The 9,932-nt window shown below is 38.1% G+C and overlaps 1 long non-coding RNA gene across 1 annotated transcript; it reads left to right on the plus strand.

Annotated features, from left to right (window-relative positions):
- The first annotated feature begins 5,672 nt into the window (after positions 1-5,672).
- On the plus strand, positions 5,673-9,369 carry LOC147703643 (uncharacterized). The gene is made up of 3 exons (XR_015297303.1): positions 5,673-7,514; positions 8,418-8,526; positions 9,274-9,369. It is a non-coding gene; the product is annotated as an uncharacterized LOC147703643 (long non-coding RNA).
- Positions 9,370-9,932: the final 563 nt, after the last annotated feature.

Consider the following 9,932-nt stretch of genomic DNA (forward strand, 5'->3'; position numbering starts at 1 on the left):
GCTGCTGGGGAGACACTGATTTGGTTTCCTCCTTAAAAAGCTTTCTAAGAGAGTATGTATGATTAGAATCCTATTTGCCCTTAGGTTCCATAATTAGTTTATTTCCGTTTGGGTTGCAGTTTCCTTTGTTTGAGGAAGAGGTGTGTTATATCCTGATCATCTCTTTCCCTGCTGCTCAGCCTGTCTGTGTGTGATGTCATTGGAATGTTCCTGTGTGCATGTGTGGTCAGTTTGATTGAGTGGGCTGAGCAGCTGGATGCTGCTCCCGGTGGGGATGACGGTTGAGTTGTCAGTTGGTCTGCAGCGATCCTTGCCCTTTCCCTGCTTCAATCAGTTTGATGACGTCTTCTGAGGGTTTCGAGGAGTTAGCGATGTGAAGCTCTCCTCGTGTTCTACTTCCGTGATGTCAGCCTATGAGTCACCGCCTTTGTTCAAGCACATTTTTGCCGTGAGCCATCTGGCGAAGACGTGACAGCGTGATGTTTGCTGCGTGCTGTCGTCATAAATCAAACGCTTGCATTCCTACAGCGTTTCCGTCCTAATGCTTTGCCTTTCTGAGAGTCTGCCATCGTATTTCACCATCGTGTCACAGCGACTGGCACGCTATGTTGTCTTTGAAACCCTGCATTCAACAAGTCTCTGGGATGTTTTCGTTTCTATTTCAAAGAGACAAGGTACTGTTTATTTCTTCAGGTCTCACAACTCACAACGTCTAGCACGACAACGGTGACTACTTTTATTGTTTTAGTTTCTTGTTTTGGATTATTTGATAATCACATGTGTACTTGTGATGATATGTTTACGCTTGTTTACATATGTTCAAATAATATGATTTGATTTACTGTTACTACATGAAATATTTATATAATGAGATTTTTCTTAATGTGCTCCTTTACTGTCATTTTAATTGGTTAATTTACCCTTACTGAATTTAGTCACTTATGTATTGAATTTTTAGTGGTCATATTTTACTATGCAAAGTCGTGGGAGTACTAGATTTTTATTTTATGGTAATGAACCACATTTGTGCTCAATTTATTTGAGGTGTTCATTCTTTGTAAAATTGGATTTAATTAGTTGAGCCATAGGAGTGCGTTAATTGAGTTGAGATGCAATAATTCTAGTGATTCTTAGTTGGAGCGTTTGGAACTACTATAGGTAGGTCTTGTGATTTAATTTTGTGTATTTTTGATGAACCACTTATTTAATAGTGCTCTATTTTAAATAGAGGAGTTCACACTTTACTGCGATGAGTCCTGCAGAGTCTATATTTATTGCTTGAACTTTGAGGAGTTCAATGCCAGTGTGTATTGTGATGAGTCGTGCAGAGTCTACATTTATTGCTTGAACTTTGAGGAGTTCAATGCTAGTGTGTATTTTGGATTTTTAGGATGCATATGTTGCGGAGCCACATACGTGCTCATGGTTTGAGGTGCTCCATTTGTTTGTGATCAAATTATATGAGGTTGCAGAGTCCTCAGTTCTGTCTATTCATGTTTTATTTTCTTGAACCACGCAAGTGCTCTATTCAGTTAGAGGTGTTCAGTTATAGAGAGTCGCTAGGGAGCCATGTACCCCATGCACTAGGTGTTATGCGCTTTGTTCTTATGCTTTATTTAAGTGTGTTTCGGGTAGCGTGGTAACTCCAACGTCCTAAATTTGTTATTCTATTGGGACGCCATTTTGTCTAGTTTGATTCCCTTCTTATTGCTTTTCGTGACAGTCTGGCCAACTGGCATGATTGGTGATATTTTGGGTTTTTGTTTGTGATGGGGGATGGTTGTTATGTGATTCCTCTGGTTTTGTGCGAGAAGATAGTTTTCCTCTCTTCATCTTTTATGCAACAATTTTTATGATTGTGATATATTGCTATTTCATAATATTATTTACAGTCATTCATTTTCTTATGTTGACTGCTTATTTGAAATTTGAAATCCTGTTTTTGTCATCATCAGGACATACTGTATTTAGTTTCTATTTCTTTCTTTTGTGTTCATTGTTTTAAAAGAGGGAGATGTGTTATATCCTGATCATCTCTTTCCCTGCTGCTCAGCCTGTCTGTGTGTGATGTCATTGGAATGTTCCTGTGTGCATGGTTTGAATGTGTGGTCAGTTTGAATGAGTGGGCTGAGCAGCTGGATGCTGCTCCCGGTGGGGCCTCCTTCTTACCTTCCTTATTACCTACTTTAACCAATAAATACCTACTTAAGAATACCAACGTCTACTGGATCTACTTACCTAATTAAGTACTTTTATGAATGCAATAAGGTGTTTTTATTGTTTCAACTTTTGAGTTATTAGAATATTTCCCATTACATTTACCACACACTCCTGTTGTTGCTGTTGACTTTATTTGCTTGTTCTTCCTTTTTTTCTCAACTAGGAATTTGAGAATTCCTAGTTGGGTGTCAAGTGTTTGGTCAGAATTTTCCAGTATGTTCCCTAGATGAATGAGAACTGCTTCCAGGATACTTTGCAATGTGTACAAGGATTTGGATATTGGGTTATGGTCATTATGAAGATCAATACTTTTAAAGAGAGAGAGATCTGGTGATTTTTCGAGGAATCCCTCTTGGTCTGATGATTTTTGTGGAGTACTGCTCTGTATGTTCTGGGTTTCCTTTTGTGGTCCCGTGTGATATATTAAGTCTTTGATGTTGATATCTGGACAGGTAATGTTATATTCTAGGGATTGTTGTAATTTGGATGATTCCGGTATTATTAAACCAACTGTAGTGGAGGTCGGGATTAACTCATCCGATTCGGAGCAGATACTTTTTTGAGGAGCTTCAGGTGTCCTTTGGTTTTGGATTTGAGTTTGATGTATTTCGTCCTTTCCAACCTCTTTATTCCCTTTTTTATCTTTAACTGTCTGTTCTTTTTGTGCTTGTTCCTGTTCCTCTGGGTTTAATTTTGTAAAATACTTTTTAATCCCGGGAATTACTACACTTTCCAGCGCTTACCGTCTTGCCCGTGCTCTTTCTAATTGCTTCTTCCGTTCCCATCCTCTTCATAAAAATGGTTCTTGACCTTAGTTTTTTATAGGCCATTACAGTGTGGTGAATCACTTTGTATTGTTTTAGTTGTAGTTTTAGCCGTGCTATTGCACCGGCCGTGTGTTACTTAGTAGATCTTGGCCACCTGTATGGTTGAAATACTGTTTCTTGTTGCCCACTACTTTAGTCCCAGCATTGAAATAAAGACTCTTGCAGAATTCAAATTGACACAGCCAAGGAGGCAAGTTTCCAAAGTGCCAGTGTGCAGGTGCGCCGCTCATGCAACACCAGGAACTAGCACCCTGTTTCTGCTCCCTGGCTCCGTTTCTGCTCCCTGGGTCCGTTACTTGTAAGGTTATAACATTTTCATGCACATTAAACATTAATTGCCTGTCTTTCTTTAGTTAGTTGTAATGGTTAGTACCTCTGTTGTAGTTGCGTCCAGGAGGATCTTATAGCTCTAGCCTCACTTGGGACGTAGGTCGTAGCTGTTGCTGCAGTTTCTCGTGGCTCTGGCCGCACCCAAGGCGCCACTCGCGGCAGCTGTCGCGTCCAGGAGGGGCTCACTGCTCCGGTCGCACCTAAGAACGCCACTCGCGGCAGCCGCCGCGTCCAGGAGGCGCTAGCGGCTCCGGCCGCACCCTGTACGCCACTCGCGGCAGTTGCCGCGTCCTGCGGGGGCTTGTGGCTCCGGACGCACAAAAAAATGCCAAGAGCAGAAGCCGGGGCTCCAGCCGCTCCCCAAACATCCAGCAGGTGCTCACGCTGTGTCCCGCAGGCACTCGCGGTTCCGGCCGCCGCCTGCCCACCTATCATGGCAGACGTCTCGCTCAAGCCGCGTCCGGGAGCGTCCGGGAGTGCCCGCGGCTCTGGCCGCACCAGAACACCAGGAGGAGGAGCAGGGGCTCCAGGCACACCCCACACGTCGCCTGCGTCCGGCAGGCACTCGCGGTCCCAGCCGCAGCCTGCCCACTGATCGCGGCAGTCGTTTTGCTCCAGACGCATCTGGGACGCAGGATAACGCAGGTCCACTGCGCCTGGGATACCTTCCCGGCAGTCAGGAATAGGGTGCGGCCAGGCGCCAGTCAACGTCTCCTCGCCGTCCTTCTCGCTTCGCTCACAGCCGCAATCCACAGCTCGCTTGCTCGTTTGCTCCACAGCGCCTGGTTTCACTCAGACTAGATATAATCCTCATTATTCACTTACACACTCGGTCACCACATACTCGGTGGATAAATTATGCCAACAATGGTTGGAACATTCCACATTAGCATCAGTAAAATTATACCTTACGCTCTTGTCGAGGATATATGACGTTACCACGCATACTTTTACAACGCATTTTTTACAACGCAATAACTATTACAACGCATGTTTTTACAACGAGTACTATTACAACGCAATATAGCACAATAAATAGAGAACTACTATTACAACGAAAACATTAACTACGCATACCATTACAACGCAAATAAAATATATATATATTTTTTTGTACAATAAAACCAGTAACGGGATGCAGGGAAAATAGGGGTTTTGGGTGGGGAAGTGTACTAAAAAATGTAAAGAAAAACTAAAACGTAATAAACAAAGATGCGATCTTTTTTAAAAATGAATACGAGTATTAAAATTAATACTCGAGTATTAAAAATAATACTCATAATTTCCAAAATGTAGAAATTATTACCTACACGATTCCACTAAAAATAATAATAAACATATATAGAAATAACTAAAATTATTAATTTAAACACATCAAATTCATACATATACGTACTGCCAAACAGTCGCCATTTTCAATAAGTAAGTCATATGATAGTCCTACTACTATTTCTATCAAATAATACCACAACACTACTTTCAAAATGGATGCCAAAACGGCACGATAAACGCGAATTACATATCTTATAACTAAGTTTTAAAATATAAGTTTACACAGAAAAAAAACATATATAAAACCACCATACCAACGCTATCTTTAAAAAAAAAAACAGAGGCAGTAACCCAAACTTATAAATACGAGACAGACACCATTTTTAAAACAGTTGATCCTCAACTACCAGAGTGACGAGACGCCAAACCTGACTCTCTGACCTTTTCACCTTATTAAAATCGATATCAAAACTCCGGAGAATTATTTTTCGGTTTACAAGTGAGTTACTTAAATACTTTACGACATATTAAACGAATTCATTAATAACGCATTAACAATATGTTGAATATTATTATTTTATGATAATTTTTTGCATCACACATATTAGAATTATGTAAACATATATACGTATTTAGATAACCCGACATTTTTTCAACCGAGAAATACATATTAAAAAATGCGAGTAATTTTTTGAAATGAAAATAATAAATAAACGTTAAATATTTTGTTATAACATGTCTAAATGTTGTTTTTTTTATTAGTCGAACCACTCAAAACTTGGCGCAAAAGACGTGTATCCAAAAAATTGTACTTTAAAAATCAGCCAACACTACTGTGCTAAAATAATTTGAAGGTACATTTAAGACTTTTTTACGAGAATTCTAAACACACGAAACGTAAATAAATGAATTAATACACATGTTTTTTTCAATTTTAACAGAAAACATCACTTTAGAATAAATACATACATTTTTTCGACTTCGAAAATTAAAACGTCATCCAAACAAATAGGTAATGAAATAAATATTTATGAAATTGTAGTACGAAAATTAAACAAAAATTTCCTAGTCTGATTTTTAAAACAAATTTTCAAATGTGGCAGCAATGTACTAAGTGTAGGATATTATAACAGTAATATTATGAAAAAACATTTCCATTCCCATTATCCTTTTTATAAATAATCTGAGTAATCTCCAGAACATCAACATCAGAAAATCCTTAGAAGCAACATAGCAAAAAATTACATTATTTATTTCCTTCCATTAGAAACTCAAAGAAAGCTTTGAAATCGAGGAAGAAAAGAGCAGCCAAGAAAAAGAAAATCAGAAATCAAAGCATCATTCTTAAAGGTAAATAAAAAAAATTGCACATAAAACACATTTTTAAAATTGTATACAAATTTATTTGGAGTAGAAAAAGTACTGGATAGTGTAAGGGTATCAAATGCGAATATAACTCAAATAAGTGCAATAGAAGGTAAATATCGGTTTAAAATGAGAGTATCAATTATGAATGTAACTCAAGGAAATTACCGCACTAGTGAAAATGCTGAATAGTGTTTGGGTAACAATTTCTAATCTATCTCCAAGAAAGTACTGCACTAGGGAATACACAAGGTAAAGTGGGGTTATTATAAACTAGTCTAAATACAGATAAATACTGCACTAGGAAAGAGCTAGATAGTGTAGCGGTATCAACAGGTAAGTGCAACAGGTAAGTGCTATAGTGGAGAAAAATGCTGAATAATGTTCGATTCTCAATTTCAATTGTAATAGCAGGAAAGTATTGCAGTAAGGAAAGTGATGATATCAAAATGAATATTTTTCATTTCCAAAAATCCAACAAGATACAAACGAAAACCAAAAATTCTTTCAAATTTCATATTTTAATCCTTTAGAAACTCCAAACAAACTTTAAAGAAGACTAACCAAAACATCAACGACCTAAAGAAAACTATTCATCACAACAACCAAATTAAAGGTAATAAAGAAACATTTTACGTAAAAAACATTTTTTAAATTGTTTGCTAAATTGCTTGCAGTTGGAAACGTACTGGATAGGGTGAGGGTATCAAACACTATTATAAATCAAAGAAGTGCAACAGTAGGTATTCTAACTCCAGTTAAGTGCTGTAGTAGGGAAAGTGCTGGATAGTGTAGGGGTATTACTTACTATTCTAACTCCAGAAAAGTGTTGCAGTAGGGAAAGTGCTGGATGGTGTAGGGGTATTATTTACTATTCTAACTCCAGGAAAGTGCTGTAATAGAGAAAGTGCTGGATAGTGTAGGGGTATTACTTACTATTTTAACTCCAGGAAAGTGCTGCAGTAGGGAAAGTGCTGGATAGTGTAGGGGTATTACTTACTATTCTAACTCCAGGAAAGTGCTGCAATAGAGAAAGTGCTGGATAGTGTAGGGGTATCAATTACTATTCTAACTCCAGGAAATTGCTGCTGTAGAAAAAATGCTGGATAGTGTAAGGGTATCAATGAGTATTCTTACTCCAGGAAAGCGCTGCATTAGGGAAAGTGCTGGATAGTGTAGGGGTATCAATGAGTATGCTTACTCAAGGTAAGTGCTACAGTAGAGAAAGTGCTGAATAATGTAAAAGTGTCAATTCTCTTTTCACACTCAAATAAAGTAAAGCTGTAAGAACAATGATAAATATATTTTCAATGAAAAATTTCACTAAAAAATGTAGTAACAAAGAACGAAAAACATAAGAATCATTAACACTTATTTTTCCCTTTTTTTAGAAACTCAAATCAATCTTTCATCAAAACTACATTCAACATCAAAAGAAACCATCAAACAGAAAAACAAGCTATCAAAAGTAGTCCACAAATACAAGCAGCAATCTTTAAGGTAAATAAATGCCATTACACGTGAAACACATTTTAGTGCTGGATAGTGTAGGGGTATTACTTACTATTCTAACTCCAGTAAAGTTCTGCAGTAGGGAAAGTGCTGGATAGTGTAGGGGTATTACTTACTATTCTAACTCCAGGTAAGTGCTGCAGTAGGGAAAGTGCTGGATAGTGTAGGGGTATCAATTATTATTCTAACTCCAGGAAAGTGCTTCATTAGGGAAAGTGCTGGATAGTGTAGGGGAATCAATTACTATTCTAACTCCAGGAAAGTGCTGCAGTAGGGAAAGTGCTGGATAGTGTAGGGGTATTACTTACTATTCTAACTCCAGAAAAGTGCTGCAGTAGGGAAAGTGCTGGATGGTGTAGGGGTATTATTTACTATTCTAACTCCAGGAAAGTGCTGTAATAGAGAAAGTGCTGGATAGTGTAGGGGTATTACTTACTATTTTAACTCCAGGAAAGTGCTGCAGTAGGGAAAGTGCTGGATAGTGTAGGGGTATTACTTACTATTCTAACTCCAGGAAAGTGCTGCAATAGAGAAAGTGCGGGATAGTGTAGGGGTATCAATTACTATTCTAACTCCAGGAAATTGCTGCTGTAGAAAAAATGCTGGATAGTGTAAGGGTATCAATGAGTATTCTTACTCCAGGAAAGCGCTGCATTAGGGAAAGTGCTGGATAGTGTAGGGGTATCAATGAGTATGCTTACTCAAGGTAAGTGCTACAGTAGAGAAAGTGCTGAATAATGTAAAAGTGTCACTTCTCTTTTCACACTCAAATAAAGTAAAGCTGTAAGAACAATGATAAATATATTTTCAATGAAAAATTTCACTAAAAAATGTAGTAACAAAGAACGAAAAACATAAGAATCATTAACATTTATTTTTCCCTTTTTTTAGAAACTCAAATCAATCTTTCATCAAAACTACATTCAACATCAAAAGAAACCATCAAACAGAAAAACAAGCTATCAAAAGTAGTCCACAAATACAAGCAGCAATCTTTAAGGTAAATAAATGCCATTACACGTGAAACACATTTTAGTGCTGGATAGTGTAGGGGTATTACTTACTATTCTAACTCCAGTAAAGTTCTGCAGTAGGGAAAGTGCTGGATAGTGTAGGGGTATTACTTACTATTCTAACTCCAGGTAAGTGCTGCAGTAGGGAAAGTGCTGGATAGTGTAGGGGTATCAATTACTATTCTAACTCCAGGAAAGTGCTTCATTAGGGAAAGTGCTGGATAGTGTAGGGGAATCAATTACTATTCTAACTCCAGGAAAGTGCTGCAGTAGGGAAAGTGCTGGATAGTGTAGGGGTATTACTTACTATTCTAACTCCAGGTAAGTGCTGCAGTAGGGAAAGTGCTGGATAGTGTAGGGGTATTACTTACTATTCTAACTCCAGGTAAGTGCTGCAGTAGGGAAAGTGCTAGATAGTGTAGGAGTATTACTTACTATTCTAACTCCAGGAAAGTGCTTCAATAGGGAAAGTGCTGGATAGTGTAGGGGAATCAATTACTATTCTAACTCCAGGAAAGTGCTGCAGTAGGGAAGGTGCTGGATAGTGTAGGAGTATTACTTACTATTCTAACTCCAGTAAAGTGCTGCAGTAGGGAAAGTGCTGGATAGTGTAGGGGTATTACTTACTATTCTAACTCCAGAAAAGTGCTGTAGTAGAGAAACTGTTTCTTATTTTTAAATAAATTAAAAAAAACATAATAAGTAACTAAATTACCTAATTTATTTCTTTGCAGAAAATGTCTACTCATCCTACTGCGAAATATATTAAGTCCAGAAAAGGAAACCGACTACTGAATCATGCAGGTTACATTAATTGTAAGGAAAGGATACGTTTTCCAAGGAATCATTGGAGGTGCGTGCAATACTTTTCAACCCGTTGCAGGGGCAGAGCCGTTACGGTTGATGATATTATTGTAAGAACAACTGACCATAACCACTCTGCCTCTGCAATGGAGGTTGATGTTAGAGAAACAGTGAACGAAATGAAAGTAATTGCAAGCACCTCCAATGATTCTACAGGATCCATTTTAAGAGAGGTTTCTCAGCATGTCCCTACTCATGTAGCTAGTAATATGCCTACCATCCATAATTTGTGAAGAATTATTCAACGTCAAAAGCAGGCAAGTAATACACAAACTAATACACCTCATACCTTTTCTGACATAGTTATACCTCACAAACTAACTATTTCTTTTGCTGATGAACCTTTCCTTCTGCATGATAATGAAAACCCTCAAAAACGTATATTAATTTTTAGTACACTCCGCAACCTTTTAAAACTTGAAAGTAGTGAAATTTGGATGATGGATGGGACATTTAAAAGCACGCCCCATCCATATGGCTGAGATACCCGCCACCCCCTCTCAACACAATCCCCAAGAATGGGAAACCG

The sequence above is a fragment of the Lissotriton vulgaris genome, chromosome 7 (assembly GCF_964263255.1).
Source record: "Lissotriton vulgaris chromosome 7, aLisVul1.2, whole genome shotgun sequence".
In the NCBI taxonomy this organism is placed as follows: Eukaryota; Metazoa; Chordata; class Amphibia; order Caudata; family Salamandridae; genus Lissotriton; species Lissotriton vulgaris.